Source organism: Bubalus bubalis, chromosome 2 (assembly GCF_019923935.1).
Source record: "Bubalus bubalis isolate 160015118507 breed Murrah chromosome 2, NDDB_SH_1, whole genome shotgun sequence".
Lineage (NCBI taxonomy): Eukaryota > Metazoa > Chordata > Mammalia > Artiodactyla > Bovidae > Bubalus > Bubalus bubalis.
Genome location: NC_059158.1, coordinates 149,512,925 through 149,539,550, shown reverse-complemented (window position 1 = coordinate 149,539,550; position 26,626 = coordinate 149,512,925). Strand labels below are relative to the sequence as shown.

At 38.6% G+C, this 26,626-nt stretch overlaps 1 protein-coding gene across 39 annotated transcripts in view; it reads right to left on the bottom strand.

The window, feature by feature from the left end:
* The window catches only part of MAP2 (microtubule associated protein 2), a 301,176-nt gene that overhangs the window by 261,143 nt on the left and 13,407 nt on the right, over positions 1 to 26,626 (bottom strand). The gene's annotated exons all lie outside the window — the stretch shown is intronic.

Sequence of the window (26,626 nt, the reverse complement as noted above, 5' to 3'; positions counted from 1 at the left end):
CCAGAAAGAAAAACACCAATACAGTATACTAACGCATATATATGGAATTTAGAAAGATGGTAACAATAACCCTGTATACAAGACAGCAAAAGAGACACTGATGTATAGAACAGTTTTTTGGACTCTGTGGGAGAGGGAGAGGGTGGAATGATTTGGGAGAATGGCATTGAAATACGTATAATATCATATATGAAACGAGTCACCAGTCCAGGTTCGATGCACGATACTGGATGCTTGGGGCTGGTGCACTGGGACGACCCAGAGGGATGGTATAGGGAGGGAGGAGGGTTCAGGATGGGGAACACATGTATACCTGTGGCGGATTCATTTTGATATTTGGCAAAACCAATACAATATTGTAAAGTTTAAAAATAAAATAAAATTAAAAAAAAAAGACACAGCCTTGTCTTCAAGTTGCTCATGAGCATGTGTGTGTGTGTGTGTGTGTGTGTGGCTGTGTCTGCACTCACATACATGTGTCATTGTCCTGGGGTTGATGGGTGAGCAGGCAAGTAAACAGATAATTACATACACATTCCTCCTCATTTAAAGAGGCTGGACTCCTGAAAGTCACCATGGTAAGATGATCTTCAACTGAAGATTTTAAAACGAAGTTGAGAGAAAAAGTGCTACAGAAAATGTAAGTATTATCTTAAAAACATACTTACGTTTACTAAAATGAGGAACTTTCTGAGGTAATACAGTAGCCACTAGCCATATGGAGTCCTGAAAAAATGCAACTGAGGAACTAAATTTTAAATTTCCTTTAAATTTAATTAATTGAAATTTAAGTAGCCACTTGAGGTTAATTTTGGAAGCAGACTTCTGAACAACAGCTATACTTTTACCTTGAATTATTATGAATGATTTTCTCGTAATAGTAATTAACACACCTCTTTAATTATTAGGTTTTCTGGAATATTATGTTTTTTGCTTCTTATTTTCTAGCAAAACTAGTTTATATCTTTAAATTTTTCACTTTATAATGACCCACTTAAATGATTCTACTTCCCACAACCAAAGAAATCTCTTTTCAATTATTTAGAAGGTGAAAAAAGAGAGCAAACAGAAAAGAAAATCATTCCTTCCCAGTTTACCCAGATCACAGTTACTAACAAATTTTTTTCTTCTTGAAATCAAAGGCACCTGAGTCACTCAATTTATGGCACTGCAATGATTTTCTGGAGCAAACCAACATCTCCATTATGAAACAGCATCACACCCCAACGCTTTTAATTTGTCAAATTACCCATGTTGCTTTTCCATCAGTAGGTATAACCTGATACTTACTAATTGTCACTGAGGACAAAATTAGTCATATATTAGTAATATTCATACATTATGGTGGCTGATTTCTCTCATCTATTCCATGTAGAAAGAAATGGTTTCAGAACTTACTGAGGAAACTATGCACATCCATGTGCGGATGTGCACATACACATGTACACACACACACATGCACACACAACAATGAAATACCACACTTGTTCAGTTGCTAAGTTGTGTTCTATCCTTTGTGACCCTAGAAACTACAGCCCACCAGATTCCTCTGTCCATGGGATTTCCCAGGCAAGAATACTGGAATGGGTTGTCATGACCCTCTCCAGGGGATCTTCCTGACCCAGGGATCGAACCCTGGTCTCCTGCATTGACAGCTGGATTCTTGACCGCTGAGTCACAAATGGGGAAGCCCATTTTGGTTGGTATTCATCTCTGTCTCCCTGTTTCCTTTGCTTCTTATTTCTACCTTTTTTTTTTTTTTAAAGTTTGAATCAACAAAGGGTATAGTTTGAATACATCCTATCATCTAATAGAGGTATAACTCTACAGTCTTTGAATTGTGTGGGGGAGATAATTTCCCTCCAGATCCTCTGTGTTGTTTTCTCTGGATAATGTATATTCTTTCGTGACTCCAAACAGTGAGATGAAGAGTGCTAACAACTGGATTCTCACTGGGGAACCTCCTGTTCTGGGAGTCAAGCCAAGCCCTTTATACTTATTCTACTTTATTAAATGGGATTCTTGGCATCTTAACAACAAGGACTTCTATCAGAGAGAAAAATTTTACCTGTTTGCTTGCATTATTATCCTGATGCTTAGGATACATTAATAACCAACAGTGGTTACACAGTGCGACCTTTATTAATTTAACAAAAAGGCAGATTTGCCAGTCACAGCAAAATCAAGGACAAACATGCCATGAAGATGACTTCTTTTGCAGGTGCAACTCATTTAAATGGTTGCAATGGATAGTGGCACGTGGTTGGATAGTGGCATGTTGCAATATTGTGGCACGTAGTTCTGAACTCACTTTGGACCATCCTAACTCAAGAAGGAAAGGCAAAGATGGCAAGGAAACTCAGTCTCTATATGTTTAGGACATATCCTGGCCTAACCCTTCCCCTGTCCCCATCCCTCATGCCCAGAACACTTCTCAGGTATCCTGCGGTTTTCAAAGAACCTTAATATGCTGTACTGATTTGGTCTTCTCAATGATCCTATGAAGTTTACAAAGTAGATAGTCTCATTCTTTTTAATGGATAAGAAATTGATGCTTGGAGAGAAGTTAAATGTTTGGGTCACAGAACTCATAAGTTAGGAAAACTGGAGTTGAAACCTTCCTGTTTTGGCCATGAATTCAGCACTATTTCCATTATATTCTAAGTAGCCCACATATTGGAGAAGGAAATGTATTCTTGCCTAGAGAATCCTGTGGATGGAGGAGCCTGGTGGGCTGCTGTCCATAGGGTCACACAGAGCTGGACACGACTGAAGCGACTTTGCATGCATGCATGCACTGGAGAAGGATATGGCAACCCACTCCAGTAGTCTTGTTTGGAGAATCCCAGGGACAGAGGAGCCTGGTGGGCTGCCCTCTATGGGGTCGCACAGAGTCGGACACAACTGAAGCGACTTACCAGCAGCAGCAGCCCACACATTCAAAAAATAAATAAATAAACTGAAAGAATTACTGGAGGCCACAATAGTTTGTTACATTATGACATTCTTGTTTCCAAAACTGAGTGATGACATAGGATTCTCTTGTGCACATACACAGTAATTTCCTGCAAACTGGCTCACTGCTCTCTAGTTGAGATAATTTGGCTACCAGGTATCTTTCCAAAATGGGTAATTTAAAATTTTACAAGACTCAGTGAATATAGAACAGATATGGCAATACCCACATAAATGCTATTCTGGGCAGCTGCCATAAACAAATCATTCATGGTCTTCAAGATTCATTCTCTTTAAGACTTAGTGTCCTCATCTGTGAAATCAAGAAAATAATAACTACCACTTTAAAATAGACTGAATGATTAAATGAAATAATGCATGTAGAGTACACTTCTACACAACAGAGCGCTAAATAAACACTCTGATTAAGATGGTCACCTACTGGTGGGGTAGGGTTCTTATTAAAATGACCCATCTGCTTTCTTTGATCCACGTGTGGATGTATATGCATGTATGTATATGATGGAATGGGAAAAGGAACAATAATTTTATTCTTCTAAAAGTTCTGCAATGTGACCATTTTTCCATTCCAAAGATTAACTTCCTTTAGTAAAATAAAGTCCTTCCCAGGCATGTCATTCTTTAATTCAGTGAGCAGGGAACCAATTCTCCCAGCCTGAGGATATAATTCCTAAACTGCACTGGAAAATGTTATAAACCATTTCAACTCCCTCTGTCAAAGTGGGAAGATTCTCCATTTAGCCCCTCAAATGTGCCTCACAACATGAAAGAGGCCATTTAAGTACTCCCTTTAAGGATGACTCAGCGGCAGGAGAGGGACAAAACGTTCAGGAGATTAGGTGACAGTCACTTCATTTTATTGCTGCTTTAGATTAAAGATGCTCAGGTTTGACAATAAAACTGGGGTAAACTAACCTAACAAAATGACTGTGAGAATGAAGTGAAATGTGGATAGTGCTGAGTAGTATGCCTGGTACTTAGGACACCTAAGGAACTAACTGTTCGTAACAGCGCTGCAGTAGTGGCGGAAGCTGTAGGACTAATAATAGCAGCGGCAGCAGCAGAAGAGGGTAGTACTCACAAGGATGGTGTCAGTCAAGTTCAGAGCTAGGTGAATGATTAACAGGCAAGAATGAGAATCCAGTTATTCTCCATGAATCATCATGACCATTCCCCAAGCCTAGGATTTCTAAGCTGATTTTTGAAACACTACTGCAAGTTTTCTTTAAAATATTTATATGACAGGGTCATTCAGCTCTAAAGATATTAAAAAGAAATCTGAAGCAGCAATTTTTATTAATGCTTTACATATTACAGAAGTATTTAACACTGATAATTTTTACATTCTGTTCAGAAAATCTTCCTAAAGATGCGTCTCTATTTCAAGCATTTGAGGATCATTACAAGAAATGGAACAAGAGTAAACAAAATTTGCACTTTGCTTTGGCTATCGTGAATACAGACCTGCATTCATACAACTACAAACAGAGCTGAGCAATTTCAAAGATAAGTTAACTTGCTAATCCATTATATTTTAACATACCTTTAAAATGTGATAGTCAATAACGACTAGATACTAGGTTACTAAGTAACCTAATTTAAATATTTCAAGCAAATGGACATCTGAAATCACTTCACAAGAAAGAGAACAGACATGATTTGATTTTAGAGAAGAAAGCGGATTCCTGTAGTTAGGATTATGGAATAAAATTTTCACCTTACTACTAACTACCTGTGTGATTCTGGACAAAGTACTTAACATCTCCTTCACCTTAGTTTCCTCATTTGTATGATAAGGTTAACAACAGTATCTACTTAATGAGGTTATTGTAAGGAGTAAGTGATTATACTGGAGAAGGCAATGGCACCCACTCCAGTACTCTTGCCTGGAAAATCCCATGGATGGGGGAGCCTGGTAGGCTGCAGTCCATGGGGTTGCAAAGAGTCAGACACGACTGAGCGCCTTCACTTTCACTTTTCACTTTTCACTTTCATGCACTGGAGAAGGAAATGGCACCCCACTCCAGTGTTCTTGCCTGGAGAATCCCAGGGACAGTGGAGCCTGGTGGGCTGCCGTCTATGGGGTTGCACAGAGTCGGACACGACTGAAGCGACTTAGCAGCAGCAGCAACAGCAAATGATTATACACACTGGAAAGAGCGCAAGGCACATGCTTAAACCTTATTATACAGTATGTAAAGATTAGCTCTTATCACATATTTACATATTACATGTTATTGCTGCATGCTCTGTCATGTTCGATTCTTTGCAATCCTATGGATTGTAGCCTGCCAGGCTCCTCTGTTCATAGGATTGTCCAGAAAGAACACTGGAGTGGGTTACCATTCCCTTCTCCAGGGGATCTTTCCGACTCAGAGATTGAACCCATGTCTCCTGCCATTGCCAGGTGGATTCTTTACCACTGAGCCACCAGGGAAGCCATTACATACTACTACATATTACTGTTTTATTATAATATAAAATATTATAATTTAATGTTATTAAATGTATAAGATATTTAGCGCTCAGTGAACATACTGATGATTTTCTAACACATTAGTTTAGATGAATAAACTCCTGCCTCAGATCATGAACAATATAAAATTCTTTTTCTCTGATTTTAGGATTGAGATTTTTTACTCACTACTGACTGAACTAAGAGCATTAAAATTTGCTATTTTTAAAAAAATTTCCAGTGGAAGGGTGACTCTATCTAGTGCCATCTGTGTATGCTACTAATGCCCATAATAAAACAGTTACTCATATGAGAAACACTGTTTTTCCTGACATAACACTGCATCTGAATAAATGCAGAACCAGGGAGCCCATGGTTGGAAAAATAACTTATTCTATAAAAATAATTCTAAATAAGAAATTTGGTTACTAAGAGAATGTATGGAATCCTTCTCTGCAAGACTGTCAGTGTAAGATGGGCACAAATGTGTTTGGGATGACTTAGGTTTTACTCTTTTGGAAAACAAATATAATCAGTAACAGTTATGGGTATTTATATATAATCCTAACCTTCAGCCATCTTAAATTGTTATGTTACATTGTTGTTTATTAAAGCTATACATTTCAACTTTATAATATTTTTATATTGAATGTTCAGACTCATATTTTATTTCTTAAGGGGAAATAATATCTTTTTGACATATGAAATCTAATTTAGGGCTGAATGTGCCAAGAAAAGTGCCAAATTAGAACTATCATTGCCAGTTTGTCATTAATTTCTTAAACAAAAGCATAAATACAAGATAGATAATGGCTGATTATGCATCATTAAAGCAGAGAATATCCGGGGGTTCGGATAGTTTACAAAAGAAAAAATAACATCTCTACAATTATACTGTCATTTTGAGATGTAATAACAGAGTACAAAACACAAAGACCATAAGGCACATTTTCACTCTGTCTAATATGTGTTTTTATATAAGCTCAGAATTCATTTTTGGGCTAGTCTATCTTCAAAATATAGATGAGCAGGAGAAAACATGGATAAAGAAAATAACTACAGGACTGGAATATAAGAATCATGAAGGAAAAAATCAAGGTTATGGTTAGATATTCTCAATTTATTTTATAGTAAATATGAAAATGGAGAGATGTAACTGTTATTTATATACATGAAAGATCAACAATGTTTGTAGAGAGGATAGTGACCAACTACATGCATCCCCTTCGATTATCAAACAAAATAATGCTGTAAGACTTCAGCAAAGGAGTTTAGGTAAGATAGTAAAAGCATACCTTTCTGCCTCCCTCCATGTTTCAACTTACATTGAGAACTGTTGGCTGGTACTAACGGGTGTCTACAGCCTAGGAACTGGAGGGATGGAGGAGCATTATGACAGATGGGACTGTGTATTGCAGGACCAAACATACTGCTATCAAAAAATGTAAAAATTTGGATCAATCTTTCTATGTTTTTATTCTATTGCAACTGACAGTTTCATTCTGAAGGTATACTTTGTCAAAAGAAATGTTATTATCAAAGGCAGGAAGAATATAGGATGCCTAGGGACACACCCCAGAATATCATAAAAGGGTACTAAAATACCACAGGGTTTTTTTTTCCCCCCTTAGGTGTGTGAGAAAATACAAAATGTATAAGGAGATCTTTAGATTAAAGAAACTCATCTATGCTCAAAAAGAGAGAGGAGAGTTTTGGATGGAAAGCCTTTCTAGGAGAAGGACCTGCCAGGAGACTAGATGAAAGCGGGTTTTATCTCCTTGAAGAAGCTGGGGAAACTAAATAGCTCCTAGAAATAGGTCTTTCTTATTTGCATATAGGTCAACCCTCCCCCATCTCTGTCAGCTTCTAGAGATCACAGGTCTATCTCTAGAGGGGAAAACTACCTAGACTCTGACCTCACAGACATGATCTTAACCTTACTCTTAACCTCAAAGACATGATCAGGTTTACTCTGAAAGCAAGACTTGAAAAAAGACCTTGTTTGATTTCAAGATGTTCTTCTGGGTCCTTAATTATTACTACATCAACTTGGTGTTGCCTAAAATTTCACTTACAATCAATACAGATTTTCTATACAAAATTAGAGAGAGAAAGTTGAAACGATAAATGCAAGGCTGGGGCATGCTTCTTTAAAGTTCATCAATTCTAAAATACTATTGTGGTCAAGTAACAAGGGTAACTTCCAATATCAGGCTCTTCTGAACGAGTAGAGAGAGAATCAGATTACAAGAGAAACACTGGCAGTGAAAGATAAAGTCCTTACTGAACCCCTCCAAAGTAATTTAGAATTGCAAAAGACTCTGAAGAGAAAAAAAAAAGATGCTGCAAACAGAGCTATTCTTAGCCTCCTGCAGCTGTGCCTGCATACACTCGGCAGCAAATTTTCTTCAGATCTGTATTAAACACTCCAACCTTGTTTAGCATGGGTATCTGTCATGGTCCAATCAGAAAAGTGGGATTTTGAGGAGGGGATTCTTTAGAGGTGTGGATAAAGTTAACAAAACAAACAAGGGATGTTGCCAACTAGGAACTAGAAAAGTACAAAGCTATTTTCATCCCTGGGACATAGGAGCAAAGAGAAAGAACAGTATAACCAGACTCCATAAAAGCTACAGCCAGGAATAGGGGCCTGCCCTATCCACCAGGGAGACACAGGCATTCTCAGCAGCAGAGGGAAGAGGAGGAGAGTGGATAAACACCTGACCTTTTTCTTCTCCCACCCACTGATCAACCATTCTTGCTTCCCTTCTGCTGAACCCAAAAGAAGCCAGGCAGCATGTTAAAAAGCAAAGCCATCACTTTGCCAACAAAGGTCCATCTAATCAAAGCTATGATTTTTCCAGTAGTCATGTATGAATGTGAGAATTGGACCATAATGAAGGCTGAGCACCGAAGAATTAATGCTCTTGAATTGTGGTACTGGAGAAGACTCTTGAGAGTCCCTAGGATGGCAAGGAGATCAAACCATCAATCCTAAAGGAAATCCACCCTGAATATTCATTGGAAGAACTGAGGCTGAAGCTGAAGCTCCAATACTTTGGTCACCTGATGGCAAAGAGCTGACTCACTGGAAATGACACTAATACTGGGAAAGACTGAAGTCCAAAGAAGAAGAGGGCAGCAGAAGATGAGATGATTAGATAGCATCACTGATTCAACATATGTGAATTTAAGCAAACTCCAGGAGATAGTGGAAGATAGAGGGGCCTGGCATGCTGCAGTTCATGAGGTTGCAGAGTCAGACACAACTTAGTGACTAAAGAAGAGCATGAAGTCAGAGAGAACAAGAGCCTGGATGAAGTAGGTCCTGAGGGTTATATTCACTCCCTGCCTTGACCCTCTCCCCGACCGCAACCAGGCAGGCAGAGTCAGGAGGTGAGGAATAAATGATGAATCTTTTATAAAAAAACTTCTTTCCTCCCTAACATGGCCCAACTTCATTTTAATGACTCCTCAGTATCAAAGGGTATAAACAGCAGTTTCGGAGAGTAAGTAATAACTCAGTTGTTCAGATTCAAATTATATGAATTTGGATTATATCTCTTGGTTTACCAGTCCAAAGGACTTACTTACATACTCAGCCAGGGGAAATAAAAGGTAAAATTCGAACTTGCTAATAGCTTTGAAAAAAAAGAAAACTCTTTCATAAGAGAACTTGGAAATTCTAATAATTACATCTGACTACCTACCGTATGTGGTAGTTTAGTCGCTAAGTCATGTCCAACTCTTACGACCCTATGGACTATAGCCTGCCAGGATCCTCTGTCCATTGAATTTTCCAGGCAAGAATACTGGTGTGGATTGCCATTTCCTTCTCCAGGAGATCTCGGCAACCCACTCCAGTATAGGAGTACATGGATTGCAAGACAGTTCAAATATTTTTTTCATACCGTCTACCATACTGCCCATTTTAAGGTAATTAAGGTAATTCCTATTAGATTCTGATTCTTTAGATTATTGTAATGAATCAAAAATTATCAAGAAATAGGGTTTTCCAATTAGCTACAGTCCTTAATCAAATAATTTTTGAACATTATTTACAGGTGTTTTCAGATGATACACAGGATACTGAAGTGTAAGATAAGACCTTCATGTCCTTTACAGACATTCTGATGGGTAAGTATATAAATATACTTGAGCAAAGGCAAATAATAAAAAGTTTTAGATATTCAACTACTAAGTGATAATAGTAAAAATACATAGGCTCTATTGCAGTATAGGAAGTAAATGTTAGAAACTCCATTTACATTTTTTACTAAGAGGAACAAATGAATTGTTATAAATATTTAAGTTGGCATTTCTTCCCCACAGTAGTAGATATAATGGTCATCTGAGTTAAATTCACACATTCCAGTCCATTTTAGTTTTCTGATTCCTAAAATGTCAATGGTCACTCTTGCCATCTCCTGTTTGACCACTTCCAATTTGCCTTGATTCATGGACCCAACATTTCAGCTTCCAATGCAATATTGCTCTTCACAGCATTGGCCTTTCATCTGAGCCACCAGGGAAGAGTTTTTACTTCTATCACCAGTCACATCCAAAATTGAGTGTTGTTTTTCCTTTGGCTCCATCTTTTCATTCTTTCCAGAGTTATTTCTCCACTGATATCCAGTAGCATACTGGGCACCTACCAACCCGGGGAGTTCATCTTTCAATGTCCTATCTTTTCGCCTTTTCATACTGTTCATGGGGTTTTTTGTGGCAAGAATACTGAAGTGGCTTGCCACTCCCTTCTCCAGTGAACCACATTTTGTCAGAACTCTCTACCAGGACCTGCCCATCTTGGGTGGCCCTACATGGCATGGCTCATAGTTTCTCTGAGTTAGACAAGGCTGTGGTCCATAAGATCAGATTGGTTAGTTTTATATGATTGTGGTTTTCTGTCTGCCCTCTGATGGAGAAGGATAAAAAGGCTTATGGAAGCTTCCTGATAGCAGAGACTGACTGTGGGGGAAACTGGGTCTTGTACTTTTGGGCAAGGACATGCTCTGCTGCTGCTGCTGCTGCTAAGTCACTTCAGTTGTGTCTGACTCTGTGCAACCCCAGGACTGCAGCCCACCAGGCTCCTCTGTCCATGGGATTTTCCAGGCAAGAGTACTGGAGTGGGGTGCCATTGCCTTCTCCAGGGACAAGCTCAGTAACTCTTTAATCCAATTTTCTGTTGATGGGTGGGGCTGTGTTCCTTCCCTGTTGTTTGACCTGAGGCCAAACTATGGTGGAGGAAATGAAAATAATGGAGACCTCCTTCAAAAGGTATCATGCAGGCACTGCTGCACTCAGTGCCCCCAACCCTGCAGCCGGCCACCGCCAAACCCACGCCTCTGCTGACCCACGCCTCCGCCGGAGACTCCTGGACACTCACAGGCAAGTCTGGGTCAGTGTCTTTGGGGGTCACTGCTTCTTTCTCCTGGGTCCTGGTGTGCACAAGCTTTTGTTTGTGCCCTCCAAGAAGTCTGTTTCCCCAGTCCTGTGTAAGTTTTGGTGGCTCTATAGTGGGGTTAATGGCTACCTCCCCCAAGAGGGCTTATGCCATACCCAAGTCTACTGCACCCAGAGCCCCTGACCTTGCAGCAGTCCACTGATGACCTGTACTTCCACAGGAGACACTCAAACACAATTCTGGCTCAGGCTCTATGGGTTCTCTGGGTCCCGGTGTGCACAAGGTTTCTTTGAGCCCTCCGAGCATCTCTAGTGGGTATGGAGTTTGATTCTAAATGCGATTTTGCTCCTCCTACTGTCTTGCTAGGGCTTCTCCTTTGCCCTTGGATGTGGGTTATCTTTTTTTGGTGGGATCCAACAGTCTCCTGTCAATTGTTGTTCAGCAGTGAGTTGTAATTTTTAAGTTCTTGCAGGAGAAGATGAGTGCATGTCCTTCTATTTCACCATATTCTATGACTAGAATGGGTGAATTTAACTCAGAGGACCATTATATCTACTATTGTGGGCAAGAATCCCTTAGAAGAAATGGAGTAACCATCATAGTCAACAAAAGAGTCTGAAATGCAGTACTTGGATGCAACCTCAAAAATGACAGAATGATCTCTGTTTGTTTCCAAGGCAAAATATTCAGTATCACAGTAAGCCAAGTCTATGACCCAACCAGTAATGCTGAAGAAGCTGAAGTTGAACAGTTCAATGAAGACCTACAAGACCTTCTAGAACTGACACCCAAAAAAGACGTCCTTTTCATTTTAGGGGACTAGAATGCAAAAGTACAAAGTCAAGAGATACATGGCAACAGGCAAATTTGCCCTTGGAGTACAAAACGAAGCAGGTCAATGGCTAAAAGAATTTTGCCAAGAGAACACACTGGTCATAGCAAACACCCTCTTCCAACAACACAAGAGAAGACTTATGTGTAGAAGACTCTACACACGGACATCACAAGATGGTCAATACTGAAACCAGATGGATTATATTCTTTGCAGCCAAAGATGGAGAAGCTCCACACACTCAGCAAAAAAAGACTGGGAGCTGGCAGTGGCTGCCATGCTTAGATCATGGCATGAATTTGGCTCATTACTGCCAAATTCAGGCTTAAAAAGAAGAAAGTAGGGAAAACCATAGACCATTCAGGTATGACCTAATTCAAATCCCTTACAATTATACAGTGGAAGTGACAGATTCAGGGATTAGATCTGATAGACAGAGTGCCTGATGAACTATGGACAGAGGTTCGTGACATTGTACAAGAGGCAGTAATGAAGACCAGCCCCAAGAAAAAGAAATGCAAAAGGGCAAAATGGTTGTCTGAGGAAGCCTTACAAATAGCTGTGAAAAGAAGAGAAACTAAAGGCAAAGGAGAAAACGAAAGATATACCTATTTGAATACAGAGTTCCAAAGAATAGCAAGAAGACATAAAGTCTTCCTCAGTGATCAGTGCAAAGAAATAGAGGAAAACAATAGAACAGGAAACACTAGAGAAGTCTTCAAGAAAATTAGAGATACCAAGGGAACATTTCAAGCAAAGATGGGCTCAATAAAGGACAGAAATGGTATGGACCTAACAGAAGCAGAAGATATTAAGAAGAGGTGGCAAGAATACACAGAAGAACTGTACAAAAAAGATCTTCATGACACAGATAACCACAATGGTGTGATCACTCACCTAGAGCCAGACATTAGGGAATGTAAAGTCAAGTGGGCCTTAGGAAGCATCACTACGAACAAAGCTAGTAGAGGTGATGGAATTTCAGTTGAGCTGTATCAAATCCTAAAAGATGATGCTGTGAAAGTGCTGCACTCAATATACCAGCAAATTTGGAAAACTCAGCAGTGGCCACAGGACTGGAAAAATCGGCTTTCATTCCAAACCCAAAGAAAGGCAATGCCAAAGGATGTTCTAACTACCACACAATTGCACTCATCTCACACACTAGCAAAGTAATGCTCAAAATTCTCCAAGCCAGGCTTTAGCAATACATGAACAGTGAACTTCCAGATGTTCAAGCTGGTTTTAGAAAAGGCAGAGGAACCAGAGATAAACTTGCCAACATCCGTTGTTATATCATCAAAAAAGTAAGAGAGTTCCAGGAAAACATCTACTTCTGCTTAATTGACTATGCCAAAGCATTTGACTGTGTGGATCACAACCAACTGTGGAAAATTCTTCAAGAGATGAGAATACCAGACCACCTTACCTGCCTCCTGAGAAATCTATATGCAGGTCAAGAAGCAACAGTTAGAATGGGACATGGAACAACAGACTGGTTCCAAATCTGGAAAGGAGTACATCAACACTGTATATTGTCACCCTGCTTATTTAACTTATATGCAGAGTACATCATGAAAAATACCAATGTATTCGTCGGCATTCATTCATTCATTCCAGGCTGAAAGAAGCACAAACTGGAATCAAGATTGCCAGGAGAAATATCAATAACCTCAGATACACAGATGCTGCTGCTGCTGCTGCTAAGTTGCTTCAGTTGTGTCCGACTCTGCACAACCCCATAGACAGAAGCCCACCAGGCTCCCCAGTCCCTGGGATTCTCCAGGCAAGAACACTGGAGTGGGTTGCCATTTCCTTCTCCAATGCGTGAAAGTGAAAAGTGAAAGGGAAGTCGCTCAGTCATGTCCGACTCTTGACACCACCCTTATGGCAGAAAGTGAAGAAGAACTAAAGAGCCTCTTGATGAAAGTGAAAGAGGAGAGTGAAAAAGTTGGCTTAAAACTTAGCATTCAAAAAAGTAAGATCATGGCATCTGGCCCCATCACTTCATGGCAAATAGATGGGGAAACAATGGAAACAGTGACAGACTTTATTTTCTTGGGCTCCAAAATCACTGCAGGTGTTGACTGCAGCCATGAAATAAAAAGACACTTCTTCCTTGGAAGAAAAGCTATGACCAAACTAGACAGCATATTAAAAAAGCAGAGACATTACTTTACCAACAAAGGTCCACATAGTCAAATCTATGGTTTTTCAGTAGTCATGTAAGGATATAAGATGGACTATGAAGAAAGCTGAGTGCCAAAGAACTGATGCTTTTGAACTGTGGTATTTGAGAAGACTTTTGAGAGTCCCTTGGACAGCAAGGAGATCCAAACAGCCCATTCTAAAGGAAATTAGTCCTGAATATTCATTTCAAGGACTGATGCTGAAGCTGAAACTCAAATACTTTGGCCACTGGATGCGAAGAACTGACTCATCTGAAAAGACCCTGATGCTGGGAAAGGTTGAAGGTGAGAGGAGAAGGGGACGACAGAGGATGAGATGGTTGGATGGCATCACCAGCTCTATGGACATGAGTTTGGGTAAGCTCTGGGATGGACAGGCAAGCCTGGTGGGCTGCAGTCCATGGGGTCACAAACAGTTGGACATGACTGAGCGACTGAACTGAACTGTCCTTGGCATTGCCAGCTTCACCTGGTCCCTACACATCTAACACATCAGATGTCACGTTACCAAGACTAAAGCCTATACCAATCTGACAAGAAGTCAGCCAAAGAAATTAGAAACAAGGTGATTGTGTATAATATAGATTTATATCCAAATTCATTAATGATAAAATTTACTCATATTTGCCTTTGAGATGTTAATAAAGCTATTGTGATTTTCAAAAGAAAGTTACTCTTTATTTCCTGCTTAATTCAGTCTTTTTTAATTTCTATTTTTATATTTATAATTATGTAACAGTTTAATCTATGGAATTTTTAAAAATATCATAAAATCAATATGCGTTAGGTTATATGCTCACTGCTGTTTTAGTATACGGTAAACCACCAAAATAGTTTGAGGTCACTGGTACAGACTGTGAAAGTTGGAAAGCTTGATAGAAGAGGTGGGATTTGATATGAAAACACAGGTTTAGGTTATAGAGAGAAGGAGGGGCTTCCTCGAACATCGGGATTTCTTAATCTGTCCTTCTCAAAGCATTTCTGTAGTTCTGGGATAAGGAGCTCATGTGCTTATTTGTTCAGTCGTGTCCGACTCTTTGCAACCCCATGGACTGTAGGCCTGCCAGGCTCCTCTGTCCATGGGGATTCTCCAGGCAAGAATACTGGAGTGAGTTGCCATGCCCTCTTCCAGGTTGCAAAAAAAGTTTCAGTTTCAAATCCAGCATCCAGCATGCTAGTGCATGCTGGTGGTGGTGGTTTAGTTGCTAAGTCGTGTCTGACTCTTGTGACCCCAAGGCCATGGCGCCTGCAGACTCCTTTGTCCATGGGATTTTCCAAGCAAGAATACTGCAGTGGATTGCCATTTCCTTCTCCAAGAAGAAGATCCTCCTCTTCCAGGGGATCTTCTCAATCTATGGACTGAACCCAGGTCTCCTGCAGTGCAGGCAGATTCTTTACCATCCAAGCCACCAGGTATTTCTGGTTTAAGGAGCTTGCCCTTGCTAAATATTTCTGTCTGTTGGACCTGAAGCAGCTTTCTTACCCTATTGTTCCTTCTTTCATTTAAGAAAATCTATGTTATGCATTTACTATGATCCAGCCAATTTGCGACTTTACTTTCACTTTTCACTTTCATGCATTGGAGAAGGAAATGGCAACCCACTCCAGCGTTCTTGCCTGGAGAATCCCAGGGACGGGGGAGCCTGGTGGGCTGCCATCTATGGGGTTGCACAGAGTCAGACACGACTGAAGCGACTTAGCAGCAGCAGCATACTGGCAAATAAGGCTCATGGCATTTACAACCTAAGAGTTGGTCCTCAGTTGCCTCTGTTAGGCCAAGGTGCTGAACTTGGGTAGCTCCCTATCTAACCCCTATGAAAATCAGGCATTAAATCAAAGAGGACCTAATGGAAGTGGGTTCAAATCCTTAGTAGTAGGACTCTAATAATGACATTTTGAAGGTGCACTTCAGGTATGGCATCCTCATATTTTTCTAGTTCATAAACCACAGGCATAAGTACCAGTGGTATGTAGTGGCTACCACATTTTCCAGAAATGTGGAATGGGCTAGCGTAATAGGCTAAATACTGATACTTCAGAAGACTGAACACAAAGGGTGTCTTAGTCTACACAACAGGAAGGCCAAAGTCTCACGTCCATGTAGAACTCAGGTCTGGGAGAAAAAGCCAGGCAGCTACTGTGGTATCTCATTGCATTCCTCCAGTCATGTAGCTAGATATTAGCTCCAGAAAAGGAAAGAAGACGTGGGCAGAAGCAAGCTACTGTTCTGCCAGAAGAAAATAATTGTTGGCTTTAAAGGACCTACACAGTCCTAAACTACCTAGAGTACCTAGAAAGGTAAGATCTAAGAAAATATCTGCTCTCCAACTGACACTGTCAAACTTTTGAAGTGTTGGGAAATGAATACAGCTCTCTGTATTTGAATTTGGCATGGACGAATTAAATTTCAATAGGAGGCCAGACTTTAAATTCTGCAGAATTTGCTCCACTTAAATAAAATAGTAAAATGGTGTGAGGAAGCGGACTCATTGAGTCTCTCGATTATTAGTTCCACTAAGAAGAAACTGATTACCATGATCTGAGAAAAACCAGGTATATTTATTCAAACTTGGGTGGAGAGATAAGACAGCTAGAATCTCCTTCCCCTCCTGTCTATTTTAATAATATAATTTTAGATGATTTTGTTGTTACTATAAAATTGCTTTCCTTGGCTCATTCATGTCCAGATAGTTCTAGGTTAACTACAGACACACCAAAAAATTCCACCACTGTAAATTTACAGTGTGTTTCATTTTTGTTCATTAAATAGCCAACATTTTCAAAATAATTTAATGTACAAAGCTTTTTTTTTAATTTTTAAACTGAGATTGGTGATGGTGGCAAGGTGGGTAAGTATACCCAAGCTATTCTTGGGATTTTTCTTTTTCAATAAAAAAGATAAAATATACACCGTTACATTAAAGCTAAGTCAAAGGAGGAAAAATAATCCCAGGCAGACCCTTGGCTGCAACTACAATCAAACTGTTGACAAAAGGCTAATATAAATCTAAAGAACACCAGGTATAGTCTGTCAGGACCACATTCAGCAGTCTATTAAAGTTTCCTTCACTTCTGTTTGTTACTTTAATGACTAGAACTGCAAGAAAGTATATGAAAAGTGACGATTTTCTAAAATAATTTCACTTTTTCTAAAAGCATGTCAAGCTTATAACTACTGTATGGAATTATACTTATAAGTATAATTATAAGCCATTATAAACTTATCTACCCCCTCAAATCCAAATAATTTTTAGCATTTGCTTGTGTGGCATCTTGCAGATGCATCTCATGATGTAAAACTAATTCTGTTATTGCATTCTGTAATGGGCAGGAAACAAAGATACTTAGTTTATGATTGTCAAAAAAATATGTGGCTTTTTGTTCATTTAGTTTATGGTATGTTTTATGGTCTATAGACAAAAAGAAAGGAAATGCTTTGTTTTCTGGTTGAGTGTATACGCACATTTTACCAAAACACGCTGCCTAATACCTCAAGGCAAAATTGCTTTTATGAGTAATTTTCTTGGAAGACGTGGGTGTCTGAAAGGTTTGCCAATGCATCTGATTATCATTCCCAAGTTTAGTTCTGTTGATAGAACATGATTTTCTTGATCATCTGTTATAAGCCATCATAGTTAAGATGTCACATAAAAATGACATCTTACTCTCAAAGCAGACTATCTATGGGCCCAGTAGGATCTTATGTTCCGAGCGATGTTTGCTTTTCCATAAGAAACAAGAGTTCTAACTTTTATCTTGGCTCCACCCATATTTTTGGCTACATATTTTAAATATGTTGCAATTTCTCTGCCGAAAAACCAGTGTCACATAGCTTTAGGGTTTTAAGAAAACTCAAACACTGAAACCACACTCTTCTCAATCTATTCTGAACAATGATTATGATGTAGGTTTTACTTTCATGTATGTTCACTATCACTCTTGGCAAAGCAGAAATTTACATTGTGCATCCCACAGTGTTTGGTTTGTTTTTTCTTTTAGTGTAAACAGAAACCCCTCTCTAACAAGCAAAAAGACAATAATGATATTAGTTGTCCTTATTGCCCACTAGATGTGCTAGAATAGGACTGTGCTTTTATCAGTGATTTCTGAAATTTCTTAAAGAGGGAACCATTTTTTAAAATTTTTATTTTTTAATTCATGAAAAACTGATTTGCAATTTTGTGTTGGGTTTCTGCCATACAACAACTTGAATCAGTCATAACTATACACACACACATATATCTATCTCTTCCTTCCTGAGCCTCCCTCCCCTCCCCCCACCCAATCCCTCTAGCTCATCACAGGACACCAGTCTGGGCTCCATCATTTTTAAGTGTATCTAACCAAATACTTTACTAGCGTGTGAGATGAGTGCAATTGTGCGGTAGTTTGAGCATTCTTTGGCACTGCCTTTCTTTGGGATTGGAATGAAAACTGACCTTTTCCAGTCCTGTGGCCACTTCATGGCAAATAGATGGGGAAACAGTGGCTGACTATTTTTCTGGGCTCCAAAATCATTGCAAATGGTGATTGCAGCCATGAAATTAAAAGACACTTACTCCTTGGAAGGAAAGTTATGACCAATCTAGACAGCATATTGAAAAGCAGAGACATTACTTTGTCAACAAAGGTCTGTCTAGTCAAGGTTATGGTTTTTTCAGTAGTCATGTATGGATGTGAGAGTTGGACTATAAAGAAAGCTGAACGCCGAAGAATTGATGCTTTTGAACTGTGGTGCTGGAGAAGCACCACTCTTGAGAGTCCCTTGGACTGCAAGGACATCCAACCAGTCCTTGCTGGATATTCACTGGAATATTCACTGGAAGGACTGATGCTAAAGCTGAAACCCCAGTACTTTGGCCACCTGATGCAAAGAGCTGACTCATTTGAAAAGACCCCAATGCTGGGAAAGATTGAGGGCAGGAGGAGAAGGGGACGACAGAGGATGAGATGGTTGGATGGCATCACCAACTCAATGGACATGGGTTTGAGTGGACTCCAGGAGTTGGTGATGGACAAGGAGGCCTGGCATGCTGCGGTTCGTGGGGTTGCAAAGAGTCAGACATGACTGAGCGACTGAACTGAGCTGAACCGTGATTAGTATCTGACTACTAGAATAATTCTCTTAGATTATAAATCCAAAACTGAATGATACAGAAATATGCCATATCCTTCTTGGAAAGTTACTGATTATAGAATCAGACACAAGCAAGGCTGCATGCAAACTAAAATGACAAACCATGTCTTCTTCAGAGTAATGCTGGTAATCCATCCAGCATCATAGTTTCTTCTTCTTCTTCTTCTTTTTTTTTTTTTTTTTTTTTAACATTTTGGCCATGCTGAGTGGACTGTGGGATCTTAGTTCCCCAACCAGGGATCAAACCTACACCCACTGTAATAGAGGCAGCAAGTCTTAACCACTTAACCACTGGATCACCAGAGGAGCCCCCACAGCTCCTTGATTTATGATTTTTAAAATGTAACAACCAAATATTTTCTGGTGTGGCATTTTATAAAATGTTTTAGAATTTTTAAATTCACTATTTAAAAATTGCTTCCAATTTAAAAAATTTAATACAGAAACCTAGTGTTTTTCACATTTCTTCAATGGATATTTGAATAGCAAACTAGTCTCAATCTCAAAGATGACTCAGTTTGAAAATATTCATTATAATTAAATTCCAGGTTAAATAAATAACTCACATACCCCTGGAGAAGTCAGTGTAATGGAATCTAAATTATACTCTAATTTTCATTTTCCCTCTTACTACTTAAAAGCAATTTTATTAAACTGCAATCAAAAATTTACCAAAGATTTCAATTCAGATTAGCAACCCAATTCAAGTTCAAATTTTAGACCAATAGCTCTGTCTCCTTATACATAATACTGACTGGCTGGATTTAACTGGAATGTATACTTGACTTGACAGTGTGATGCAAGTGTAATTCAAGTCTTTTAATTATAATATACTAATTAGTATTCATGTGTTCACTGTATATTATTTAGGCATAAATTATTAATTTTCTTACTGAGATTAAATAACATAATTAATCCTACAGCAAAAACAAATATTGGATGGAAAAGTCATACAAATTTCTATTTTAGTCTCCAAGAAAAGTAAAAGTTGGAGGTCCTAATTTCCATCACTGATTTGAGACAAATATACCAAACTTCCAATCAGTTTGTTGGTTTCAATGGTTAATCTTCTTGGTAAATCACTGCTTACCTTTAAATTAAGTTAACCTAAACAAAATAATCTTGGGCTCCAAAATCACTGTGGATGGTGACTGCAGCCATGAAATTAAAAGACGCTTGCTTCTTGGAAGAAAAGCCAGGACAAGCCTAGACAGCACATTAAAAAGTAGAGACATCACTTTTGCCAATAAAAGTCCGTATAGTCAAAGCTATGCTTTTTCCAGTAGTCATGTATGGATATGAGAGCTGGACCATAAAGAAGGCTAAGTGCCGAAGAACTGATGCTTTCGAATTGTGATGCTGGAGAAGACTCCTGAAAGTCCCTTGGACTGTAAGGAGATCAAACCAGATAATCCTAAAGGAAATCAGTCCTGAATATTCATTGGAAGGACTGATGCTGAAGCTCCAATACTTTGGCCACCTGATGCAAAAAGCTGACTCACTGGAAAAGGCCCTGATGCTGGTTATTGAGGGCAGGAGGAGAAGAGGGAGACAGAGAATGAGATGACTGGATGGCATCACCAACTCAAAGCATATGAGTTTGAGCAAACTCCAGGAGATAGTAAAGGACAGGGAAGCCTGGCATGTGTAGTCCACGGGGCCGCAAAGAGTTGGACATGACTGAGCAACTGAGCAACAACAACAAAGCAAAACAATATAGACTTCAAGCACACTAGTATCCTTATTCACCTTATGAAATGCTAATATCATTGCCAAGTAAGTTCTCCATCACAGTGAACTTTCACAAGAACCCACTAAGAAAGCAATAATCTAAGGTGAAGAAGCCTTTATTTTACTCAGATTTGGGTGTAAACATGAAGTAACTGCTCTTTGAGTGGATGGAGAAGAGATAAAGAGCATAAATTAATGAGGAAAATACTTGGTATACTTAAGTATTTGAACAAAGTTAACTCCATGGATGGAAACTCAGTGTTGCAGACAAGCATCCATTTAATCAAAGCAATCAATAGCAAAAGGTAAACAGAACCATAAACCAGCATTATTCAGTTCAACAAATAATTATCAAGTGTATAGTGTATGCCAGGCCCTCTGCTAGGTATTGAATTTATGATAATGAATACGACGGTTCCTTTCCTCAAAAAGCATAAATATCCAGCAGGAGAGAAATACAAAAGCTGATCTGGTTTTGCAAGATAAAAGCAATTGCTGTTTAGTCACTAAGTCATGTCTGACTCTTTTGCGACCCTGTGGACTATAGCCTGCCAGGTTCCTCTGTCCATGGGATTTCCCAGGCAAGAATACTGGGGTGGGTTTCCATCATTGTCAGGAGGATTCTTTACACTGAACCACCTGGGAAGTCTGGAAAACAAATAGCCACGGGGCCAGCAGTGGAGGTGGGGGGCATAATGGTAAGAATAGAGCAAGTAGTTTGTGGGGAGACCTATAGTAAGTTTGGTAGTTCTGAGAGAGGCCAAAATGCAGGCAGTGGCTGAAAATAGATGGAAAAGATATCATGCTTATAGATTTGCATAGCTTTACAGTTATGTTAAAAATACACTGAAGGGAGGATTTTAAACAGAAGAGTGATCTGGCTAGATATACAGTTTAAAAAAAATCACTTTCATTATTCTAAAGACTGAATATAATGTGAAAAGGTTGGAGGCAAGAAAATCAATAAACTAAATGGACAATCGATTCAGTGAGAGTAGAGATGAAAAGAAAAATTTGAAAGAAATTAATATTTAGGAAATACATTAGGAGTCTAGGATAACTTTTGGTTTCTGACTTGGAATAGTTCCATTACCTAAAATAGAGACTGTAAAAAGAATCTAGGATGAATGCTGAAATAAGTTTCATTACGAACATAATGAGTTTCAGGTGCCTACAGAATGCTAAGTAGAGCCATTCAGCAGGCAGTGCAGTATAGGAGTCCGACTCTCAGAAAGAAGCCCCAAACTGGAGATACAAAATAGAGAGTTGGCAGAATACAGGTGTTTGCTAAGCTTTAAAAATGGAACCAATTGACCAGTAATAGTGATGGATCCAAACCAAATAAAATATTGTGTGTGTGTGTGTGTGTGTGTGTGTGTTTAGGTGACAGTGGGGGGAGGAGGAAGAGGCCATAATTTTAAACATTTATTGGCTAATCAAACCTCTTATTATTTCAAGCACTCACTGAGACCTAGTCCTTAGCTATTTCAATAGTACAGAAATTATTCATTAGCTTATATAAACCTTATTGTCATATAAAAGGCAAAATCATGGATGAATGTTTTATAAAAATGTGTATAAGACTCCCCCAAGCCCCAAACTTTTAAAAAGTTCTTTTATTCCTTCACTTCCATAGTTTGTACAAAACTCAATCAATATATTTCTAGTTTTCCTTCCTCACTGATAGTTGTTTTCTTCATTACAGATCTATGATGTCTGATTGACACCAAATACTAGGATTAGATCAAGTTCAAATGAACATATACCTACAAGAGTTATGTGTAGCCCTTTGGACTTTTTCTCAAAGTACTTAAATTTGTATAATAATACAAATAAAAACTAATTTATCTGTGAAAATCCTTGGATTTGAAAGCTCTCATAGATTTTTGTTCTACTGTGAACACAAAAAATTTTGACCAAGCTCATGCATAATCTTCCTATTTTGTTCCCATGTGGCACTGCCTTGTATTCAGAGACCTCTATTTTGATTCATAAAACCACATGAAATGCAACTCATGCCAGCACTATAGTTAAATTTACAGTCCTGCTATGGTACTAATGCAGTGACTTCCTCAGTTCTGTGCACCGTTATCTTGTAATTTGGATTCAGTCCCAGCAGGATTGAAGTACTGTTCCTCAATTAATACAGCTACCCAGAGTCCTAGACAATCTGTGGGTTGTGTCCACTTAGTTCCTTGTAAATCACTTCCCTCCTAGCCTTTCAATTCATTTGTGACTTGTGCATAGTAGAAAATCTCCCTGAACCCTTTTCTCACTGTGATTGCATTGGACATTGTCTGAAAAGAATGGCTCTCATTATTCCCCTTTGATAATTTACATTTTAATTCTAGTTCCCAAACAGCTGGCCTCTGCTTTGAAAAATGGTACAACAAATCCTTTGGGCATACTGCCCTCTTCTTCCCTTCCTTTCCAAAGCATCACGTCCTCCAAAGGACTTACATTTGAAGTGGAACACATTCTCAGAGAATTTAAATGGATATATGAAGATCATCTAGCACTAAGAAGAAATTTAAAGGATTTAGGAGAAATGTTTTCTCCACAATAAGTCTGATGGATTATTTTTAAACTTAATATACAAGAAATAAAGCACAGTATCATATATATTAGTGAATAAAATGCTTTTTGCCTTTCTATTGTAAAATAATTTTTTTCAAAAGCCATTGTTCTTTCCTTTTAAAATCCACACTGGCTGAGAAGGGCAAACATCTGCCAAGTATGTAGAGTTATATCCATCTTTTCCTAAAGCATTGTCTTAGTCTCATCTTTCCAACAGCTCTGATTATTTGCATCACTCATTCTCATTGTTTTTGTTGTTGTTTAATTGCTAAGTCATGTCTGACTCTTTGCAACCCCATGGACTGTAGCCCACCAGGCTCCTCTGTCTATGAGATTTCCCAGGCAAGAATACTAGAGTGGACTGTCATTTCCTTTTCCAGAAGATCTTCCCGACCCAGGGACTGAACTCATGTTCCCTGTGCCTCCTGAATTACAGGCGGATTCTTTTTACCCACTGAGCCATCAGGGGAAGCCCTCAAAGGACTATCAGTTCACAAAGGACTATAAGTACTAATAAATGTGGACCTTAGAATCACAAGTAGCTGTGAAACTAAGTAATTAAGTGTGTGTAGTCTCCTAAATGACAAACAAAACAAAGCATCAATGTGGGCTCTGAGAAATAACAATGCAAAGTAAAGCCTGGAGTTACACAAGTACTCAACAGATACTTCCCCTCTCTATTCTCTCTTCTATCCTTTCTAACCTCAGAAATGGAGAAGAAACGTTTACAGACCTTCAGTGATGAGTCATCTTTATGTCTCTGTACACTTTCAAATGTTTAACTTTTCAATTTTATTAACTTCAGTGGTAACAAAATAAAAGTCAGTAAATTAATATTTAAGTGTAAAACGAAATGAAATTTTTATTAGAGTTGTACAGATTTTTCCAATTTAGGGTCCATTTTTATTCTATTATTAGGTTATATTACACTAACTGTATAATACAGTTTTTCCAAATGTGAAGTGCTTGTATCTTAACTACATCCTGTGCTGCGGATACATGTACACCTAGATTTTATGATGGTATACAATAGTAAATTTGACCACCAGAGAACTGTGCCATTGAAAAGTTAGTTTTCACTCCTTCTGGAGGGACTTTGACCTGAGTTTAGAAATGGCCTAACTGCCAGTCTAAGTCAACAACAGTTTTTTCAGCAGCATTTTCCACACATGCCTTAGCCTAAACTAGGGCTCCTCAGCTCACTGGTAGGAGCAGATTCTCCACATACATAACCTTCTGTGCAGGTCTAAGAATCTCTGAGCAGCATCATAACTTGGAAAAGGCAACTATCACTGTTCAATTTCTTTTCCTCATGCTTTTTCCAGAAAAAGCTTTCTGAATCAATTTATTAAGAGTTATCACACAATAAGCTATACTTTATCACAAGATATAAAGTCATGGTTACTCTGTTTGTTACAAAATCTACAGTGGTTGCTCCCAGGGGCTTCCCTGATGATTCAGTGGATGAATAATCCTGCATTGCAGGAGACACAGCAGACGAGTGTTCAATCCTTGGGTCGGGAAGATCCCCTAGAGGAGAAGAATGGCCACCCACTCCAGTATTCTTGCTCATGTTTTTGATGTGCTTTATAATATGAAAAATATACCCCACAGAGTACTGAAAAGCAATTTTCACCTTGAAATGGTCCTTTAAAATAATATAATGGATATTCTTAAGGTTAAATACATGTGCTCCATTTACATCCTTCTTTACAGACTGTCTCCATTTACATCTGATATATACAATAAAATGTGATTTTTTTTAGCATGAGAAATTAAAATTGTATTTGCTTTAGGAAAATATGAGCCCATCTTTTTACTATGACTAAGTTAATACTCTCTAACCTGACCCTCTTGCTAATGTTCGAAATACTTTGTATACTTCACTAACAATGAAATCAGTACAGAATCACGCCTTAGTCTCTCCCTCTAAATAGGTTGGTGTATCTATGCCATACCATATGTAAAAATTCTCGACCTACTACTAAGTCCTCTCAAATTCACCTTGCTAATCTTAAAAGGTTGCATTCCTCACTCTGCTCCCTAAGTCAAAATCCTTCACTGATTCCAAAGGCCTTATGGTAATACCAAAATCCCAGTAAAGCCTAGAATTTAAGGACCTCTACACATCCAAGACCACTTACCCATTCTATTCTTTCCCCAAAGAAATCTCCCATTGCAGACAATATTGTTTACCGTGCTCTTTGTCACCTCAGTGTCTTTGCTTCTGCTATTATCCTACCTGGGTGTTTTCTAAACCCAGCCACATAAGCAGCCCCACACTGCATTGTCACTTCCCACATAAAATCTTTAGCTTCTGCACATGGTGATATATTTCTCTCCTCTAAATTTACATAGCACTTACGAGACACGCTCTTCTTCATCATTTATCTTAGTGTGCATTATAGTCTTTTTGATATTAGTTTTAAGTCTTATGTCTCTAGTGAGTGGAGAACAACATGCTGTATATTTTACACTCCAAACTAGAGAACATGTTGTATACTGTACATTCCACAGCATAAGCATGGTTGCACATATAGAAGAAAATTAATCACTTTCTTGTTTTTATTAAAGCCTTTCACTAGTTTTTTGAAGTAACAGTTTATATTTGATATTTAGTGACATCTCAATATTAAAAGACCGGTAAAGCATCTGCCTACAATGCGGGAGACCCAGGTTTGATCCCTGGGTTGGGAAGATCCCCTGGAGAAGGAAATGGCAACCCACTCCAGTATTCTTGCCTGGAAAATCCCATTGACGGAGGAGCTTGGTTGGCTACAGTCCATGGGGTCGCAAAGAGTCGGACACGACCAAGCGACTTCACTATCACTATGCTTAAATAAGATCCCAAGAACACTATTTAAAGCTTAATATATATTTGAATTATCTGTTGGTTTTGTTATTAATATATTTAATATTTAACTTGACGAACTGCTAGTCTGGGAGATAGAAATATCATTCCAGCTAACTGCTCCATGTTAAAGCAATTTACATTACATAATTAATTAACCCTAGAAACAAAACAAAATGGAAGTCAAGAAAAGAAGCTTGAAGAACAACAAGAGTAATTCAATTTTTCTTTGCAAAATAAAAATACTTTCTCCTAAATTACATGATTTTTGAAAATGTCCTATAAATAATATTACATGAAAGAACAAAAAATTTAATAGCTTTGTCTTCTATTGAGAAAAATGTCTAGGAAAAAAATAAACAGCCCTGAAATATGCCAAAAGTATAATCAATCAAAAGTCTGGCACACTGTGTTTAATGTTAAGTTCAGTAGAGCATTACACTTGGTCTACAAATATTTGAAAAGCACATTTAA